We start from the raw sequence: 22,347 nt of genomic DNA on the forward strand, positions 1-22,347 counted from the left end.
AAGCGCTTTGAGATTGTAGAGATTCTCGTTTCATCCTGAAAATCACTTCTCAAGCTCTTCTCTAGCCCTCTAAGATTTTAAGATTATATGTTATGGGCCAATTCAAAAATACAACTACAGAGAACCTATAGGTTATATTTAACCAGAAAAAGCCTATTAATAAACTAGGAATGTCACTTTCCTATCAGTCAAATATCTAGCTTCCATTAAGTTTATTATTCAGTAACAGATCCATAAAATTAGTTGGCACAACTGAAAATTTTTCCACAGCTGAAGATACAGCAAGGAATTCAATACACTCAATAATAATTTTAAAGAAATTAATGTCAAGGGCTGGCCCCATGGCTTAGCGGTTGGGTGCACGCGCTCTGCTGCTGGCAGCCCGGGTTCGGATCCCCGGCGCCCACCGCTTCTCCGGCCATGCTGGGGCCGCGTCCCACATGCAGCAGCTGGAAGGATGTGCAGCTATGACATACAAGTATCTACTGGGGCTTTGGGGGGAAAAAATAAATAAATAAAATCTTAAAAAAAAAAAAAAAAAGAAATTAATGTCAAGCAGTTTACTAATTCCTGAAAAAAAAAAACAATTTTGGAGAATATTGGTGTTAGATATTAGAAATGTTTTCTTCATGTACTCTTTAGTAAGTCACATCTAATACTCAAGATATAAAAAAGCAAATATCCTAAAATCTTTGGTATCATTTTAAAGAATTAGTAGTAAATGTTTCGCATAGAGAACTTTTTAAAGTTACAAAATGTTTCTGTCAAGTATTAAAAATAATGAAAATAGGGGTTGAAAAGTAATTCACTCAAAAACTGTTTCTTGAGAACTCTCTTTGAATGAGGCAGGAACCCTGTCCTCCAGGGGCTCTTTATGTAGTAGGCAAGATCAATTTTATCAACTGATATCCAGTATGAAAGGCTGGAAAAATCCAACAGAAATGCAAAGATAGAAACTAATCCTAAGATATCGCACTTAAAAAAAAGTCAAATCAAAAATTCAAATCAGATTTTTTAGTTTAGGTAGTTTCCAGCCATGCTCTCCCACAGGAGGAGGGGAGGGAAGGCAGAGGCTCAGTCTACTTCCAACCAGTGCCCGATGACTGCCAAATTTCTGTGTCTTATCTTAAACTTTTCATCCTCCCTTCAGCCTCATTTTTCTAGTTGCCTGTATCTCTGGTTGTCATTTAATATATCATCAAAATCACCAAGGGAATTTGTTAAAAACAAAGGCAGTGACCCACCTCAGATTCTGAATCTGAATCTCCTTGATTCATGTCTGGGAATTTGGACTGTTAACAAGCCTCCTGCCAGTCCCTCAACTCCCAGGGGATTCCCAAGCCCTATCAATGTGAGCAAATGACATACCTATCAACCTCAACACCAACACTGAGTCCTAGGATATATTCCCTAGGATCTCAGTCTCTATATGATATTCAAATTAATCTTCACAAAAACCCTATGCAGTAAGAATTACTGTTTCTGTTTTACACAATAGGAAACTGAGGCTCAAGAAAATTAAGTACCATGTAGAGCTATGAGCACTGCCAGCATGCTGGGTAGTCTGCATGGTGGGATGAAAGAGATAAAGGGCCTAGAAGTGAGACATATTTGAATCTTGGCAGTGCCACTAAAGCAGCCTGATTTTGTCATTCAACCTCTTTGAGCCCCAGTTAATCACAGTAAAATGGTGACTATAATGCTGACATTCGTAGGTCATAGCATATCATGGTCACTCAAGAAATACTAATCCATTTCCGTCTGCAATTCTGTTTTTTCCTTGTTATTTCCTTAAGCATGAAGCCATTTTAAAATGCTTCTTTTGGCCTGTTTACTTCTGAGTAGAAACACATTCCCACCTTTTAACAACCTTATTATTAGATGTTAATTAGTCATCTAAATATGATTATTTAGGAGGTACATCTGTTACGTAAAGCAGCGTATCAAGCCTGTTTACCAAGGCTAAAATTGGAAACAACAGGAGAATTTCCAAAACTAGGAGATATTAAACAAAAGCAAAATTATTAAATAAAATTGATACAGCTATACAGTGTAATATGCAGGCACTAAAAATTATAATTTTTGAAGAACTGCTAATGACATAATAAAATAATAGGCACAAAACAGGATGTGAAATTACATTTATTATATGATTTCAGTTTAAAATATGTGTGTAAATGCATGTGTGTATATGAACATATGTACATGCAATTGCATCAAAAGATAGAAAGGAAATGTGCCAAAGTATTGATAGTAGTTATCTCTGGGTTGAGTAATTATGTATTACTTTTGTTTTCTTCTTTGTAGTTTGTACTTTACACATTTTCTACAAAATTATGTGTAATCTTTATAGTGAGAAAAAGTAAACATCAAATAAAATAAAATCAAGTTTATAAATAAAACATTTACAAATGAAACAAAACAAAGAATGCTGCAAAGTATTAAAATGGGCCATGCTACCATTTGCTTCTTTTTTTTTTTTTTTTGTGAGGAAGATCAGCCCTGAGCTAACATCCATGCCAATCCTCCTCTTTTTGCTGAGGAAGACCCACTCTGAGCTAACATCTATTGCAAATCCTCCTCCTTTTTTTCCCCCAAAGCCCCAGTAGATAGTTGTATGTCATAGTTGCACATCCTTCTAGTTGCTGTATGTGGGATGCCGCCTCAGCATGGCCAGAGAAGCGGTGCGTCGATGCGCCTCCAGGATCCGAACCTAGGGCCCCCAGTAGTGGAGTGCGAGCACTTAACCGCTAAGCCACGGGGCCAGCCCCCATTTGCTTCTTTTTATCCTGAGATCCATAACAGGAATATATTTCTTACAAGGGTTTCCTCAGTTTCTATTATACCCAACATTGTAAAATGCTCAATGAAAGATAAAGATCCTCTCAGATTACACGTTAGAAGTTTTTCTCTGACCATATTTGGCTCCCATGGGAATTCTACAAATAAAATATCTGCAACAGAAGGCTCTGAAATCAGGGAACAAACTGTTCTTAACTGTGTGGGGTAATTTCTCATTTACATGAGCATCAGCCTTCCCAAAATAAAATTGCAGTTCCCCCATCCCCACATTTGGTACCGCTCTACTCTCCCCTGGGCCCTCTTCTAGGCCTTTTACTTTCATTGTTCTCTCTGTGACTTTAGGCAAGTAACTTAACCTTTCTGTGCCTCTATTTCTTATATAAAATAGAATGAAAATAGTACTGACTTGATAAGGTGGTTTTTTTTTTTTGAGGATTAAGTCAGCTAATATTTAGAAAGCCTATGAGAAAATGATCATAGTATAATAATAATAATAGGTATTATTTTTAACCTTAACAGCTACCTTTAAGAAGCATGTATCTAATTGCCCCAGATAGTGGATGAGGACACTGAGACTGAGAGTTTATTTACTTCTCAGCTTATATGTGGCACTAAGAGTCAAACACAACTTCTACTGACTTCAAAGCCCATGCACAGTTATTAAATCATCATGCAACAGACAATATTCATAAATATTCACAAACCTACTGTAAGCCAGACACAGACACTGAGCAATATTGGACAAGACTCAGCTCTTGCCTTTAGTCTAGTGAGGAGGGCAGGCAGGTCTTTAAGCGTGAATGCAAGGATGAGAATAAGAGGCCATAATAGCGGAGGGAAAGGTGCTGAGTGTATTCTAGAGAGGTCGGGCAAAGTACCCGGCGGAAGCAACACTGCAGCAGAGATCTGAAGAATGAGTCGGAGTTAGCCAGCAAGCTGGTGAGGAACAACAATCAGTTGGCATTTGCTTCCTGGTGTTCTGTGCTGGAACTTCGGAGCTGCCAACACTAACTTCATGCCAGGTGACAAATGATCTGAGTGCCCACAGCTGCAGCTGCCGCTTTATACCCACTCCCTCCTACTTCTATCGTTAATGAGCCTGAGACCAGAAAAGAATACATCTCAGTAACCAAGAGCTCTTCTGTTAGTCTTTGGTCCAAAGATACAAGAGAAGGTCTTCACTCTTGTTCATAATACAGCCACAGACCCTTTATTTTCTTCTAGCATTTGCTAAAATAAAAGTTTGCTGCTACTAACTCTCATTTTTATATATCTGGGTGGCAGGTTGTTGTATGCTCATAAATATACTCATTATAAAAAAATATATGATTTTTTCCCTCCAGGAACAGCTCTAAAGCATATCAATGCCCCTAAGGTTCCTTAAGGTTAATTCTTGCTGCTAGGAACTCTTCTGATTTGCCCTAACTTTCAGCAGTTCTGACTCTGGAATATTCCACCTGCAGTTACACAATACCCCAGAGACAGAGGTATGCCAGAAGGTATCTATTCCAGATGTAAATAGCTTTACCAAGTGAAGGCAAGTTTTGTGCCTTTATAGATATCTCCATATTTCAAATATTGTTTTTAAAAAAGATGTCTCATTTCAAACAGTGGATTTGAGGAGAAAGAACTTTCTCTTTCTGATGTGGTATGTCAGGTGTAACGTTCCCAATGTACAGAGCTTCTAGAAAGACTTCCATTTTGCCCCTTAGAAGTCACTGCTATATGACTACATCTACTTATTTGAATTTGTGTGAAAAAATAAGAATTTAATCTTTAATTGTCAACAAACAAACCAACTTCAGTGCTTTTTGTGGCTGGCAGTGTGTTTACTATAATGACAGGGAGATTCAAAGGAAGCACAGAATTTGTTTCCTTCCTTTAAGGAATTTACAATATGATTGGAAAGGCTAAAAATCATGTTAAACTGATTCAGTGACACTGACTATAGAAAACAGTGACAACAGGACACCAGAGGAAGAGGAAAACTTTTTTCTGCACTAAGAAACAGGAACACAATAGGTGATCCAGCAGTAGAAAATTTCCATTATTTGTGTATATTCTGCATTTGTGTATTTTTGAATGCCTAGCCTTCCAAAGAATAAAGAAAAGCCCCCAGCATGTTTTCTAAGGCATAACACTCTTATCTTCCAAAATGATCAATTAAAGAAAATCATATGCTCTCCTCAAACAAGTATTTAAAAATGTAAGTTAGAGAATCTTGACCAAACTAGCTCCAATCCATGAAGAAAAGTCTACTTCAATTGTTACAGGAAACAACAGCTTTAAGTCAACCACTAGGGGGAAAAGCCTGCAGTACACACTGCAGTATATTTCTCGGAAACTGAACACCCAGCTTTATTTGAAGAAGATATGCTTCCCCTAACCCATTAGTCCCCAGGCCAAGCTATGCCCCAGGGCTTGGAATAAGGTGAAAGTCTGGGGTCACTACATTTTACTACCTCCTCTCACACGGGCTAAAATAAAGCATTCACAGCAGGTCCAGCAGGATGGAGACCAGGACTGGTGTGGAAATTTGTCATACTGACACTGATGAGAGAAAAAGCCTGACTCTGCGCAGATCAGCCCAAGTGGAACAAATCCCTGCATCCTCAGTTTAACCAACATGTAAAACCCCATCAACATGTATCTTTAAACTTTGAAATTCCACCCTTGTATATTTTTAGATGAATCATATGAAAGTAAATTAAGATATATAAATCATCTAAACAGAAGAAAGGGCAAAAGGGGAAACTCCAGGTGTGTGTTTCTTTTTTAACGTTGTTGGTTCAACGACATTGTTTATTTGGCCTTTTTATTTGTAAGACACTATACATTCACTCACAATTTAGTTGAGTGAACCACATTTATAAGTTCCTTTAAAATGTTTGTTTATTTTTATTTATTATCATCCTTTCAAATGACAAAAACTTTTTCTTCAGTAATTTCTTCACATATGCTTGTCGCTATCCATAAAAGATATAGATGTCATTACACAGGGACAGAGAAAAGGACTGCCTCTGTGCGGGAGGGCTGGGACCCCAAGAATGCCACCTCACTGCCCCCCAAAGCTATGGAAGCAAATGGCAAAGGATCTCTCAAGTGACCACTTTGCACTCCCAGAATTACAGAGGCTCTAGAGAGTTTGACCTAAACGAAGTTGCAGACAACCAAATATTTGAAGCATTCATGTAAATAGGTAAAAATATATTACAGGGTGCAAAGGCATTCCTCAAATTCTCCCACTGTTTCCCTGAACTTATTTGTTTAACGTCTTATATATCCACTATATGTCTACCATAGAGACATGAAAAGGAACTTGTGAATTCTGCCTGAATAATTATGTAGTTTGGAATTAGAACATTAGAATAACCCTTTTAAAAATGTGAAGGCAAGACTATTCATGTAAGAGGTTAAAAATAGAGTGAGATTAAACATCAGTAGTGGCTATTCTAGGGATGTGAGCCATAAAGAGCATCAGCTGGAACAACAGCTCCAAAGACTTGGTAAATTTTCAGGCTGTCAATCATTGATGAGGATTAGGAAAACTAAATACAAATAATGTAGAATCCTGGACTTATCCCTATTTTCCATTCATTCATTCATACGGTAGATAAATCTTTTACAAGAAATTTCTAATTTCTGAAGATATAATATTGAAAAAGACTTCTGTGTCTTAGAATTTCATTCTAATATGGCAGATATACAACAAATAAATTATAAAATTATTTTAAAGCATCATACTGGCTCTCACTATTATGCACAGCACTCAATGTTTCTAAAAGAGTACTGAAAGCCTATACTGTTAGTGGCACTGGGAATGAACTAATGAAGAAATCCAAAATTTTCAGCCTGATGTTCAAGAGCATCTGCAATACAGCCCCACCTACCTGTATATTATTTCTTATCGCTCACATCTAAGACCAGTGAAGAAGGCAGCACCCAACACAAACTAAATGTCTGACTGGACATTATCATCTTTACTCACTAAAATCATTCTTTCCACCCTCCCCTTGAGAGCAGTGCCTTCCAATATGAAGCCCTTACTAAAGCCCCTAAATCAGATTCCTCCTCCATTTAAATGCTATACACCTTGTGTACACTCCTCTCTAATAGCATTTATTTTGATTTGTATTTTACTGTTTACTCATATTCATGAATATGCCCATCCTAGTCATTTGACTGGCAACTTTTTGAGGGCAGGAACTGTTTCTAACTTCCCTTGGTATCTCAGGCTTGATTTAGCATACTATCTTATATAGTTAGCTCTCAATTCACATTTCTTGGGGCCAGCCTGGTGGCACAGCAGTTAAGTATGTGGGTTCCACTTAGGCAGCCCAGGTTCCCCGGTTCGGACTCTGGGCGCGGATCCACCTGCCACTCATCGAGCCATGCTGAGGCGGCGTTCTACATAGAGCAGCTAGAAGAATATACAACTATGACATACAACTATCTACTGGGGCTTTGGGGAGAAACAAGGAGGAAGATTGGCAACAGATGTTAGCTCAGGGCCAATCTTCCTCAAAAACAAAAAAAAAGCAAAAAGCAAACATAACAAAAAAATTCACATTTCTTATGTTGAATTGTGTTATATTTGCTTATGTGCAATGGCATAAAATTCAGTGTCTGCTTCATGCACACATCTGTTACCAGGGAATACATACATGCTTATAAGTAGTCTAACATTAGTTTTAGAGTAATAATGCCGAGAGTAAAACCTCAGCCTCTGTTATTTCCAGTTTAGTTCTGAACTTTTGAATCTTTCAATTTTCTGGCTAGTTTTTAACATAATCTCCCGGTCAGAGCTTTTGTGGATTCCAGCTATAGTAACCTCAAGTCCAGGGAACCTATAATTACATATCTGTGCATCTTATTTCCATCTAATCACTTTGGCCAATATTTTATGTTCAAAATATAAAACGCCACCTTTCCTCAGTATTTAAAAGCACAGAAAACTAAGTGCACAACTGAATGAAACTTGAGAAATTTAAAAATGGTGAAACAAGTACATTCTTTAAATTCAGATTTATTATTTTGGCAATAGATAATCTTCATACTAAGTTATCTACACAGAAGTATTGTGTGTGAAGGTGCAAAAATCCATCCATATCCAACACATGGATTTTTATAACTGTGAAATAACTCTGCATCTAGGTCACATATACATGTTATTATCTACATATACACAACACACATTCACATGGCATATTAGACCATACAAAATGTATTTACACAAGATATGTATTTTTCATCATTAGTGTTTTCATAGCTACACAATGTTCTTTCTGGCACACAGATGTGAAAATCATTCATATTTTATACATGTGTTTATGTCTACACCTACAGCTAAAAGTGACTTAATATCTAGTCCAGGGTAGTTAAACATTTTTTTTTTTGGCTATTGTCTTTAAAAGGCATATCTGGTAAAACTACATAGTAATATGGTTTAGGTTTACTTTCTTTTTTTCTTTCTCTAACAAAGAAACATAAAAGAAAAGTATACAGTGCCATTACCATGTACTTCTATAGACCATTACTCAGGTCATATTTCTATCAATAAACAGTGTTCTGTAAAGCTTTAATTATATCATGTTGGAAAATGAAAGAAAGATTGTGACCTCAAGCCCCCACGATCCAGGTGAAAATGAAATGAGTGTATACACATACGCACGATTCAGGACACAGAACGTTTGGTACACAAAGAATGATAGACGGGTTCCTACCCAGCACAATTCCATTCAGTAGTTTCTCTTGCACGCACCAGCTCAGCTGCTCACGATCCATGCTGCTTTTAAATACTACAAAGCAATTTACACTCCAACTGACGGCCGCTTAAGTTCTTCCTTTTGCGCTCAGAAATGGAAATACTCGGACACTGAGTGATGCCCTGTTGCAGCTGCCTCCCAGAGTCCTTCAGCAACCCACCTCGGAGCCGCCCCGGGTGAAGCCCTGCCGCTCCAAGCTCATTCTCTCCAGCAGCTGGCAACTGGTCGGCAGCTGGGCGGAGAGAACGGGCACCAGGGCGCCATCTGGAGGCGCCTCGAAGCAGCTGCAGCAAACTTAGAACAACCAGGTGGAACAAGAACGGTCAGCAAATTCTTTGTTAAATAAGCATGTTTTTATTTACAGTTTTGTGCACTTAAAAAAAACACAAAAAAGGAAGAAAGCCTCACTCTGTTGACGAAGAATGTTCTATTTCTTTCATACTTCACAATAAAGGAAAAACTGTGATCTCATATATGTACAAATAAGAGATGGCAAATTAATTTTCTACTTCTTGACTAATCTCAAAGAAAAATAATTAACACTACCTGCTATCAGAACTTCCCAGGATTTTGGTATTTAATTTAACTCAAAGGTAGCTTCGAAAAGAGAAATCTATGCCCCTGAACTAACACAATGCAAGTGTGTTAAACATGCTCTGCTACTTTAAAAAACTACAAACCTTACCTATGGAAATGTTTAGTGTGTTCCTTATCAATGCATTACACTGACTTGAGTATGATAATATGGTAAAACAGTTTCAGTTATACTTAGTGTGATAAGGTGTTCGTATGACTTTAATATTTCAACAAAAGCTCCCTCTAAATATCTTTCTAAGCTTCTTTCCCTTAAAGAGAATAATCTATACCTGAATGAGAGATAAGTTTAATTAATTAATTAATTGAACAAAACACTTAAAGCCTTATCTATTGTGATATGCATTTAGAAATGTGATTATTGGATGTTTCATCATTCCCTACAGATCAAAATGAACATGTATCACTGTCCCCATCCCCTACCCCTCTTCCTACTTCCACCATGCATCGAGATCCGTGATTTCACTTTTCCTTTAAAATTAAAATTCAACTTAGAAACTATTTAATAAGGGACCCATCTACAGTGACTGTATATTTTTCCAGGCAAACGTGGACCAGAGCTTGATTATACACTCTGTGGGGCCCCTTTAGGAAACAGATATTCTTAATCACTTCAATTTCAAATCAGTGTTTCAGAACTTCTGGTAGGATAAACATAGAAATTTGTTTCATCAATATTTCACCTCAAGTTTTTATTTCCATATGTATGATAAAGGAAGATATTGGTTTTTCCAATACATACCATTAAACATATTCTAAAGAAAAGTAAGATTTTTCTTTTACATAGAGCATGTACCAAATATTCAAACCATAATTTCTGTGAGTTTGTAAAGTCTGAAAATTTATGTGCTGATGGGATTAAAAAGAATGTTAACTCCTCATGTCTCTATACCCTCAACTCCTAGCATTGTGGAACATGAAAACATATTAGTTTACTGATTAGTTTCCTAAATTATATGACTTATATGCTTCACTTCTTGTATTGTTGTATAGAACTTCTAAAAATATAAGACACTCAAATATACAGTTTAAGTTTGCAAGCAGAATAAATAGCGTTTGGATAGTTATAAATAATAAAGTAATAAACACTGACTAAATACAGGAATGTCCAACTTTTACCAAGGAAAATTTGATACATGAACATTTAAACGTAACACACAGACAAATTAGGGGATAAAGTTTCCCACCATAAATGTTTTGGCCTTACAAAACCATTCTTTAAGTAAAAACTCCCCAAAATTTCAAGAATGATTTTTATTGAAAAAAACAAATATTCACATGCATGAACAGAAAAAAAAATGAGGCATTTAGTAGAGGAGTAGACGTGAATTTCACAGCCAAAGACATTGTGCCCATACTTATCAGAACCAAAACGACAGGAGTTGATGCTACATGAAAAAGAGGTGACTATGTGGCTAGGGGAGGGAGAAAAGTATTATGGACATGTGTTGTCCCATGAAAGAAGGTCTAAAGTTAGTCTTAATACACTAAGAGAAAATATAGGAAAAGAGTAAATCCCCAAATAAGAGTATCCTAAGGAAGTGTAGTAAATTATTTCTATTTCCACAATTTAGCAGTTTTACACTAGTTTTAGGGTAAAACTCAAAGAAAGCAAAAAGATCCACATCAAATCACACGGTGGGATCTAATGAACTAAAATAACATAAGGACTCTAAATATCTATCCTTTACAATGAACTAGGATGAAGGATCTGTGTTCTAGTCTATCACTACATAACAAATTACCACAATCTTCGTGGATTAAAACAAAGCATATCTATTATCTCAGTTTCTATAGGTGGGCAGTCCAGGCATGACTTAGATGAGTCCTCTGCTCCAAGTCTCACAAGGCTGCAATCTAGGTATCACTTGGGCTGTGTTCTTATCTGGAGGCTTAATTGGAGAGGAATGTGTTTCTTAATTCAATCAGATTGTTGGCAGAATTCATTTCCTTGGCTTCTTCAAGGCCATTAGAAGAATAGGTCTTTATTTCAGGGAGGGCACCAGTCTTTCTTTTAAGGACTTTCATCTGATTAAGTCAGGCTGACCCAGAATAATCTCCCTTTCAATTAACTCAAAATCAACTGATTTGGGACTTTAATTTACCTCTGCAAAATGCTTTCACCTTTGCCATTTGTTATTGGGTAGAAGCAAGTCCCAGTTTCCACACACACTAAAGAAGAGGGGAGTATACAAGGGTGTGACACATTGAGGATCACCTTAGGGTGTGTCCACAACAGGATCTATGTAAAGACACATGGGATTTCTTGCTTACCATTCAAAAGCATAATGAAACAGCCTAGGGGGAATGGGAGTGCAGGGGCATTTTGTTGTCATTAGGATCAAGGCAGAGACGTGGACATATTTATCACAGAAGTTTTGTAGATGCATAGTTATATCTAACAAAGAAATATAACAAAAAAAAATTAGAGAAGTTATTTGTTCAGGAAGGACCATGGAGGCAGAAGGTAGAAGCATTGAATCGAGGAATGATGTCAGACTCATGAGCAGGATTTGGAACAATGAAGAGCATTGTTGCTGATACGGCTGCAGTGGCTTTATGTACTAGACACGTTTGTGTTGCCTGGCTGCCCGCCCACAGCCCCTCACACCTAATCATCCATGCTCTGAAGTAGTTCAGCCTTATTAGACCAGGAGTATACACCTGACCAAAAAGAATACATCCAGAGACTGGCCAGAAACATGGTTTGTGTGGCTTTACTGGAAAAAATAAGCCTGTTCAATTAGATTTTCAGGAATTTGAATTAAAGTAAAAGAGAGAAGTTGCCAGTTGGTGGAGAATATTGCAGCTGAAAAGCTACGTAGCAATTATGAGCTATGTGCTAGCTGATGCAGAGAAAGCAGTTTAGCAGAAAGAAGGAAAAAATGGTGCAGACTCAAAAAGAAGTGCAAATTAGAGAGAACATTGACTCATTTAATGCCTCTAATACATAGTATGAAGTTCCTATTGTGTACTGGGCACTGTTCTAGGTGCCAGAAATACCCCAATGAATAAAACGAAGTCTGTGTTCTCATGAAGCTTATTCTTGTAATGGGGATAGACAGTAAATATGCACAAGCATATAAATTATATTTCATTAGGTGAGAAAACTGTAGGAATAAAAATAAAGCAGGTCATGAAGTTTAAAAATAATGGGGGAACTGCTACTTGGGGGAGCATGGTCAGGGATGCCCATTTGATCATTCTGATCATGCGTCCTTTGAATAGAAACCTGAACGCAGTGAAGGTGCCAGCCATGCTGACATTTGTGGAAAGGATGTTCTGGGCAGAGTGCACAGTAGGTGCAAAGGTTCTGGGATAGGTATGTGCTGGATGAGTCAAAGGAATAGCAAGGGGGGAAATAAGTCTGGTATGGTGGGAGCAAGACAGTGAGTGACAGGGTATGAAGTCAGATATGGAGTGAGCAAGAAGATCATATAGGGCTTGTGAACCTGTCAGAATGCTAGCATTTACCTAGAGAGATGGGAAGCCACTGGAGAGTTACTAGAAGATAATATCAGACTTACATTTTTAGAATCATTCTTGCTGCTGTAGAGAACAGATGGGAAGTAAGGGAGGTGACAGGGAGACCATGTGGACCCTGAGAGAGACACAGTGTGGCCTAATTTCCAATTGTGTTTCCCATGAGGTCTGGTTGTACTTGTTTCAGTCCTTGAATTTCCATGAGATAACACTGTAAATTCTCTTTTTAAAAATCCCCCTTTTCTTAAACTAGATTGCCAAAGACTCTAAAGAACATTAAAAGTATTTAAGACTTGGATGTTTTAGAATTTTATATATTTTGGCATAAGAGCTAAAAGGGAGCAGAATTTTAAAAACATATTCTCTTTTTAGAAATGATAGGAAGTGCTTGCACATAGAAAGTTGATGTCAGCCTATTAAATTGTTGAACAGAGTTATTTTTCCAGGGTATTGGTTTAAGCTGATAGAAAAAAGTGAGTTCCTAAAGTTATCTATCTGATCCTTAGTGACATGAGTGTTTCAAGAGTTTTCAACTCAATGAATATTATCATCCAATATCAATAAAAGGGTATTTAGGATATACAATTCGATTTTAATATTTTATGGATAATTTTTCTTTGTTATACTAGAAAATCTTTGATAGTAGGTGTGCCTCCTGTTCTAGAGACAAAAGGATTTTAGAGACAAACCAATTCAAAGATTTTGTAAGGAATCCACTAATTTCCAATTTTGTATCCTCCCAACCCACAGGCATACAAAGACATACACATATGTATCATTGGTATACTTGAAGGCATATTTTGGCTACTTTTCATGGCATTTCAAATGAAATATTACAAAATCAACTATGAAGTGTTTCAAAATGTGAAGGAGGGGAAAGTTAGCAAACAGTCTGTCATTGTCTTAATGACATAAGACATTTCACCACTACCCTTTCAATGAAAATACCAACCTAGACAAAGAAATAAGAAAATTAGTTTTAGGTCAGATTATCCTTTGAAAATAATAAGAGTGTAACATTACATATACCTGTTAAATATGCAAATATTCTTTATCTTTAATTTATATTTTTGGTGAAGCTTTCTAGAAGGTATTTTGTGATTTTTTTGGAAGGGGGTAAATTTATAGCATCATAAATTTGATAGCATCACATTATTTGATAATTCTGCCATTATTAAAAAACAGTGAATGGTATCTTAGCTATCCGACATATGTTTATTAAAATTTTTTCTTCTCATTATCTAAAATATTTGCTAAAAATAACATTTGTAATAAACATTTTCCCACTCACTATATTCTAAAAACATTACCATCAGAGAAAGTGAAAATCAGACCATTCATCTGTGAAAGAAGAGTATTTTGTTGGCTATAACAGAAAAAAATTGGCACCCATGGAATCATATATTTTCCTTTAGTTGCCCAAACATGAAAAAAAATACACACCAATTTCAATACTCAAAAGACAGAGTTACAGATATGGGAATCACTCAACATTAATTGTTTAACAACACAGAAACATGAAGGGAGACTGAGACAGAACATAAAAGGTAAAAGAAGTTATGTGCCTAAGAAACTCAGCAGAGTGACATAGGGGAGGCAGCCAATTCAAGAAACCTTTACCTTTTTGGATTTAAGTCGCCTTAGAAATTGCTAACATTCAGATCTATACTCAATGTTTCACAACATTCCTGTTCTATCCTTAAAATGCAAGGTTGTATTTAAGATTTCCATTATCTGTGAATTACAGCACAGGATCATATTAAAGCCTTTTTTCTTCTTCCACGGTTGGTGAGGAAAGAATTTTTCACTGGGCTTTATATTGAAATCATCCTCATTCAAAAATATTCATTTCAGGGCCAGCCCAGTGGCATAGTGGTTAAGTCCACAAGCTCCGCTTTAGCGGCCCGAGGTTCGGGGGTTCAGATCCCGGGCATGGACCTACACACCACTTATCAAGCCATGCTGTGGCAGCGTCCCACATACAAAATAGAGGAAGATGGGCACAGATGTTAGCTCAGGGACAATCTTCCTCAAGCAAAAAGAGGAAGATTGGCAACAGATGTTTGCTTAGGGCAAATCTTCCTCACCAAAAAAATAAAAAAATAAAAAATATATAAATAAATAAAAATATTCATTTCATATTCAGTTCTCAAATAGCTTTCAAAAATTCAAAGACCAGGGGAAATTCGATTTGATTTATAAACATCTACATGCACTGTTTAGGCTTTTTGGCCTCTTTAGTTGATGCCAATACTATTCCTCTATGATGCTGGAGTTGATTTTAAATGCGTAGATTAAGAGGACAAATGCAGAACTTCAAATGTGGCCCCAAGGGATTTCCATGAAAACTATTTAAAACAGTTTATATATTTCAGAAATAACTTTCAAGCACTGTCATGCCTTCTAACATTTTGTCACTTTAGTAGTTACTACAAATTCTATAGCTTCACGGCTTCAATTATCTTATCGATTTAAATGACTCCATCTCTAGCCCTAATTCATCCCTTGAAGATTGGTTCTGCATTTCTACCTGCCAGGTGAGTTTCTCTACATGAATATAAACCTAACTCAAATAAGCAGGAAGTTCATTGCCTTAGATTTTTAAACAAATCCTCAAGGGGTACCTAAGACAAATTAATAGGAAGTAGCGAAAAAATTCTTTTCAGTTTGCTTAAAAAAATTTTTTTATCAGTGAGATTTGTCCAAAAATAAAATGGGCTACCCTGAAATGTGCTAACCTCCACATTACAGGCAATATTAAAGCACAGTCTGGATAACAACTTATCAAGGGATAGTGAAGCAGGGATTCAAATATCACATAATTGATCAGACTAGATAACCTTTCAAGTCCCTCAATTCTGAGATTCTATGATGTTATAAAATTATTCTCATTCCTTTTTCTCATCATACATTTTTTATTTAAAAAAACTTCCTTCACTGCTAAAACTTATGTGATTTACCTCTTTCCACTACATATAACACCTATTCTTTATTTCCTGATGTATTATGCAACAATTTAATTCTTTTCAACAAATATATTTGATTAGTTTCCCCTTATCTTGGTTTTTAGGGCTTTTGTTTTTCCTCTCAGTAGTTTCAATCTTAACATCTACAATCTATTAATTCCAAACAATTCTAGAAAATCTCTTATAAAGGAAACAATAAGTTTCTAGGCTTAATCCAGACTACAAATAAAATTTGGAAGCATTGTTCATATTGGGTAGATTATCTGGGCATGCTAAAATAGTTCACTTAACCTTTGAGATTAAAACATGTGTTTACTTCAAAAATAAATCGAGGTTTCATTTAGTGGATGCCTATAAAGTTCTTCTAAATGTTTTAGTGAAACAGGAGAGAAAAGATCAATGTCTAATTGAATATCTTGTAACTACTTCTCCATATTTATAGCTTGTTAGTTATAATGATAATGCAGCTATCACCCACAAATCTATGTTGAGTCACTAAATTTTACAAGATGCTTTTGAAAAAACAAAGTAATCAATTGCTTTGGAACTTTTTCTACATGATATGAAATGTTTCAAACATGTTTCTTCTATGGAGGTATAGGAAGATCTATACAAATAAATATTTACGTGACTCTTTAACCCTCAGTCTGAACTGTTCCATTCTGTGAACCCTTTCAATAAACACTAACAAGCCCCCAAACAGAATAAAACTAAAAACATTTAATTTATGTTTTATCACTTTTATTTGCTCAATTACCATTTGCAAAATTGTGTGTGTAACTATATTTTCAATTGTTTCAACAGTGGTATCAAAAGTTAATCAAATGATGCAATTAGCTTTTTGATAATTATTAAACATGTAGTTTATTGGCTTAAAAATTATTTGGAATGGACAAAGGAAAAAAAGATGTAGGCTTCATGAATGTTTGTGAAATAGTTAAAAACAGATGAATACAATATATAGATGACTTAGGTATGCCATATATAATCATAAATTGCTACAGAGTTTGGACTTTCTTGGGTGAATGCTCCATTAGACAACAAACTTTCTAGTACTACTTCAATGAGTATTAAATCTTTCAAAAGATGTATTTATTTTATTTAAATCAGAGTGAGTAAAATATATGATCAATAAGAAAAATATGCTACTTTACTCATTTTTTTTTTGTTTTTGTTTTTGGTGAGGAAGACTAACACTGAGCTAACACTGTTGCCAATCCTCCTCTTTTTGCCGAGGAAGATTGGCCCTGGGCTAATATCCATGCCCATCTTCCTCTACTTTAATGTGGGAAGCCTGCCGCAGCATGGCTTGATAAGCAGTTCATAGGTCCACGCCCGGGATCTGAACCCGCAAACCCTGGGCCGCCGAAGAGGACTGCACGAACCCAACCACTATGCCACTGGGCTGGCCCCCTATTCATTGTTAATACCATTGTCCCTCTCTGGAAAATGACAGAGTAGTTAAAAGGAAACTATAAAATACTGTAATGTCTTTATAACTAAAAATACATATGTCAATCAGCAATATGAACATATTTCATTTTTGTTGAACTGAAAATTACATTCTGTATATTATGTCTATGTTTTCCTTTTATCCATTATGCATCATCAGTAAAGAACAATTTTTTCATGAGATTTCTTCCTTTCCACAATGTAAATTGTTTGATTAACATAAAACTATGGCTATGTAAATACCTTTACAGAATGCACTAAAAAGTCACAATAAAGAATCACTCAAAGGTCCATTACAATCACTTTACCACACAACATATTTTGTGTGTGTGTGTGAGGAAGATCAGCCCTGAGCTAATATCCAGGCCAATCCTCCTCTTTTTGCTGAGGAAGACTGGCCCTGGGCTAACATGTGTGCCCATCTTCCTCCACTTTATATGGTACGCTGCCACAGCATGGCCTGACAAGCAATGCCTCAGTGCGCGCCAGGGATCCAAACCCCAGCCGCCAGCAGTGGCGCACGCGCACTTAATCGCTATGCCACGGGCTGGCCCCTACCCCACAACATTTTTATCTGGCCTGAAATATCTGTGTTGGAAGTGCTCACTTTAACACTAACAACCTATTCTAGCTATTCAATTTTCTGTAGCTCCCCAGTACCATCAGGCCATACCAACATCTGTTCAGAGTAAATGTATTAATATTCAGAGTTTTCTCATTAACAAATAATGTTGAAAATAAAATGAAAACAGTTCCAAAAAGTTAAAGAGATTCAGCTATTTTAGGAATGATGTTGCCTGATTTCTTTCGGGGTTACTCTAAGATCCTCCAGCCCTGAGGCTCGGGGGCATGTGTATGATTTCACACTTGCCCACATAGAATATGGTGTACTCAGGAGTGATTCTCCTCAAATTGAGCAACCACCTGAAAAGGCAGAAACATCTCTATGACTCATCAGCCTACTGCTGTAGCTTGATTTCTCCTAAATCAGCCTGATTTGTTATAGAGATGGACCTTTTTTGCAACTTTTCCTGGATATACCTCTTTAAAACTCATTTCAAGACCTAGTGAATGAAAAACCCAAAACAAATGTTCTTTTCATACCCATGTCTTCACATAATATAAAATTCACAGGGAAGCATTTATAATCCAAGAAAACACCAAAGAGAGGTTTAGAATTCATGCCATTCAGTACATCTGAAAAACTATATTTCAAAGAATAGGTTTTGATATCGTGGCGCTTTTATCACTTTCTAGGTCCTTGTAGATACCTTGTTAATCTAAATAATCTTAAAGGACACGAGTATTTTGGAGAACAAATTGAAACATCATAAGCATGTTATTTTTTAAAAAGCGGTCTAAACTCACACTTCATGCATAACCAAACCAGTTGCTATACTGAATTTGGCTAATATCTACATAAAATCCCAAAAATTCCACAGGCCACTGCTCTTCACAATGACCAGTTCCATCCCCTTTTCTCTTTTAAGGAAAGTAATATGGAACACTTATGGTATTATATGTATATAATATAGAGTAACAATGATATAACATAGCATATAGAAAGTCCATTAAATAAAGGCTAAAATCATATCTCCAGGCCTATTTCTCTAAGGTTTTCATACATAAATTAAAAGAGAGTACTGTCTCTTTGCATGGGTTGTTAAGAGTTCCTTTGAAAGCTTTTGAAAATAAGGTCGAGCTCATTTTACGTCTACAATTGTAATAGCTACACAACTTCGCTTGTCCTGGACAATTTATTGCACTCACTTCGGGAAGAAACCGCACGAGGTAAGAGCTGATTCCCAGACTACCCCCTATTCAGTTTGGGAGTTAGTGGAAGCTCGCCCTCTTTCCAACACAGTCGCTGATGAAAGGGATCTATTAAAAAGAACTGCGTTGGTTTACACTGCAGACTGAACGGAGCATTAAATGACTGCATTAGTATGACTGCAGTGGGGGTAATGGTCACCTCCAATGGGTATACAATGTTGTAAGAATACTTTCACATATGTGCAATAATTGTTCAAGTGTCCTTATTTAATTTGTCACGAAACGGTAACCAAATACCCCTCACACCTTCCCTCACACTACAGTTTTATTTTCCTCCCTCTTAGCAAGTGTAAACAGATGAGGAAATGTGTACTTTCTAACTGTCACCTATGTATCATGAAGGTGGGGGGCTACAGCAAATCTCTTTGAAACAGCTTCTAGGAGGCGTTTAGCGATACCGCCCACCAACACGGCTTAGATGCTCTTAATTTGAACACCCTGCCCGCCCACCCCCCTCGGGCCTGGGCTGTAATTTTCCAAACAGCCATCTCTCATTTGCAAATAAAAGTTAAAACCAATCCACAGATACAGAATTCTGACTTCCTGTCACTCTAATTTACAGGGTTTCTCTTTGTAGAGCTGCCAGATTGTGACCGATAAAGGAGAAAGAGAGAGAGAGGAGAGAGAGACATCACTTGCTTCCTTGCTTCCTAAGCAGGGATTTGCCTGCGATGCGCGGCGACAGGACTGCGGCGCCTGATTTACACAGTTGGCGCGGAGGAGGGGCCGGGGGTGCGGGGGGCACAAGCTGGCGGAGGCTCCCGCGATGGGCTGATCTGGGGGCTCCCCAGCGCCGCTACCTCCGTGTGCGATTTGGGGGCGGCTGATGGATTTGCATTCGGGTTCCAGCCGGACGTTTCGTATATTGCCTCCCAGTACCCGACCTGGCGCTCCCAGTTTGGGTGCACACGTTGGTAAGTAACGTGTAATCCGATTTTAGTTATTTCCTAGACCATTAAAGTGGCACTTTTAAAGCAGGTCAGTCTTAAGAGATGCCGCCGCCGCGAGCGTCTCCTTGGCCTGAAAGGTTCCGCGGTCCCCTTCCCCACCCCCCACCCTCTCGCGCTCGAGAAGTAAGGGTGCTTGAATGGTGAGCTGTCAGGGGGCTCACTCGCTGCCAACAGCATCGCTTCACCTTCGTGCTTTGCCCGAGATCCCCCAGATCCAAGGCGAATTTGGTCTGTACAGCCATACTGTTGTATTTGTATCCTCTCTCTCTCTCCCCCCTCCACCACCGTCGTCGTCTGGCCAATGCTGGGATCTAGGATCTAGTCGCCCCCTTCCTGCCTCCTTCCCGCCCCTCCCCACCCTCTTCTCTCAATTACACACCACCCAACCCCACTCCCACCTACCCAGAGTCAAGAGCAAAGACACCCGGAGAAGACAAGGGCTAGTCCCATCTCCTCAGATAGGAGGCCTCGGGCAGGGATTGTGCTGCGAGTGGACAACCTTTCAGGAAGCGAGAGAGAGAAAACCCCGAGACCGAGCCAGGGCTCTCGGGCACCGCGAAGCTCACCACATAATCTAGAGGATCGAGATTTTAAATCAAAGAACCCAGTCCTGGGACACTCACGTTGTCTGTCTGCCATCGAGGGCATATAGAGCTGTGATCGTGAGCTCCCTGTCACTGGCATCGCCGCGCTAGGTGCGCGCCCGGCTCTCCCACTGGTATGCAGCGACCATTTGCCTGCAAGTCTCAAAGGTGGAAACACTTAAAAGGATTACAAGCGTGATTTGGTGGCCTTTCTGAAAGTTGGTGGCCGGAGGAGGAGAAACTGCGAGGCTACGGCATAATGGATACAATTCAGCCTCCCAGAGTTTGCACCTCCCGCTGGGAAGCCCCTCGGAGCAAACCTCGGAGATCGTGAGCACTCTGCACGGATAGGTACTCGCCGTCATCCTTTCCTACTTTGCCTAATTGAAACCAGTATTTCTCGCTTGTAGGATGTGCATTGTAAAGCAGACAGAGTTTGGCCGCTGTGTCTTTACGCTCACAGGTGCTAGGGGTTTGTTGCATTTTTGAACTGGATCATTTAGCTGTAAGGACCATGGTAGAAGGAATGATGTTGGAGACTAACATACATCCCCTCGGACCCCTCTTCTGGGGGAGGAAATCGTAAGTAACTCCAATAAATAGGGCAGGTGGCAGAGCAAAGGGCCCCTCCCCCAGTGGATCGCTCACTCGTGTTGTAAAAGATAGAAGGAAAACGGCTAGAGCTTTTAATCATTTTCCATTTCTAAACAGACCCATTGTGCGTTTCGCCTGGCGATAGCAGATTAGAAAAGCATCTGTAGAAGGCTCAGAGCTCTTCAGAAAATGAATGATGCAGCATTTTAATTATTTGTTCAGGGGAGATCGTTTTGCTTCCATATTGGAATATTAATCTTAGATATGGAGAGATTAGTGGGCTGGAGATCAGGCAAAGGGGAGGGGGGAGGTGGGAAGGGGGCACAGTGTGGAGAAAGAGCTTCTTGTCCTCTGGTGGACAAACAAATGTTGCCTGGCGCTCCCAGCAGGAAGCGGACAAAACCGGGGCTCAAGGCCCTTCACCCCCTAACTTTTGGAGCTCTTCCTATCGCTTAGGCAGGCTATACTGAGATAAAGCAAAGGAAAAGGGGAAATAGCTTTTAAGTCACGGCCCAAATCAAGAACTTAGGGAGTTGTAGGCTCAAGAGAGAACAGAGAACGATTGCAGAGAGGGCCATTTACCTTCACTGGGAAGCTCCGGGAAGCCTCCTGATTACCCATCGATTCCATCGCATCATGGGTTCCGATAACATCCCTGAAACAGTCACCGCCTCTGCACGCTGGGTACAGAAGGTGGTGTGTCTTGGGGGTGGGGGGGGTGGGGGGCAGCTGGTGAAGGAGATGGGATTGCTCTGCTTCTGAACTCAGGCTGTCGGTGTTGGTCCGCTTTTCGGTTGAGACCCATCTGAAAAACACGGTAGGTCTGGAATGTTAAGGGTGTAGAATGTTAGAGAATCCTGTCCGCCTGCTTAGTTAGTCTCTGATCGCTGTTTCCAATCTTAGCTACTGTGGAGCAGTGGACACAGGTGCGGTCATTTTAAATGCAAAATATCATGTATATCACCTATGACTGACTTTTACGGAACGTTTTGTTGAGTTAGGTGATTTATATATATTTATAATGGTAAGAAATTGATACATAAGCCGTGTTTTTCTTTAAAATTTGATTTTGTAAAAGCGCTTTAAGGGAATGCCATCTCCACCGGCTAACTTTGAGCCCTTGGGCAACTGAGGTTCAGGCCAGTTCTTTAGCGACCAGAAAGCCCCTCCCTTCTCCATGAGCTGATGACAGGATTGGGGGGCGGGGGGCATCGACGACGCACAGTTCTGCGAACTAGACTCTTTTGCTGCACACTCCCATCTCTCCAGTTTCCCCACTAAGCTGCATTTCCAACCAGCAGGTAGGGCTGTGGAACCGTCAGCT

At 38.6% G+C, this 22,347-nt stretch overlaps 1 protein-coding gene across 2 annotated transcripts in view; it reads left to right on the top strand.

Annotated features, from left to right (window-relative positions):
- The window catches only part of SLITRK3 (SLIT and NTRK like family member 3), a 150,305-nt gene that overhangs the window by 121,403 nt on the left and 6,555 nt on the right, over positions 1 to 22,347 (top strand). The window contains exon 1 of one of the 2 annotated variants that reach the window (XM_004424782.3): positions 19,697 to 19,809. The exons of the other annotated variant lie outside the window; for it this stretch is intronic. The gene's annotated coding sequence lies outside the window, so the exon portion shown is untranslated. Of the gene's footprint in view, positions 1 to 19,696; positions 19,810 to 22,347 lie in introns of those variants that run through there. 2 annotated transcript variants of the gene reach the window in all.

The sequence above is a fragment of the Ceratotherium simum genome, chromosome 15 (assembly GCF_057802395.1).
Source record: "Ceratotherium simum simum isolate JZ-2026a chromosome 15, ASM5780239v1, whole genome shotgun sequence".
In the NCBI taxonomy this organism is placed as follows: Eukaryota; Metazoa; Chordata; class Mammalia; order Perissodactyla; family Rhinocerotidae; genus Ceratotherium; species Ceratotherium simum.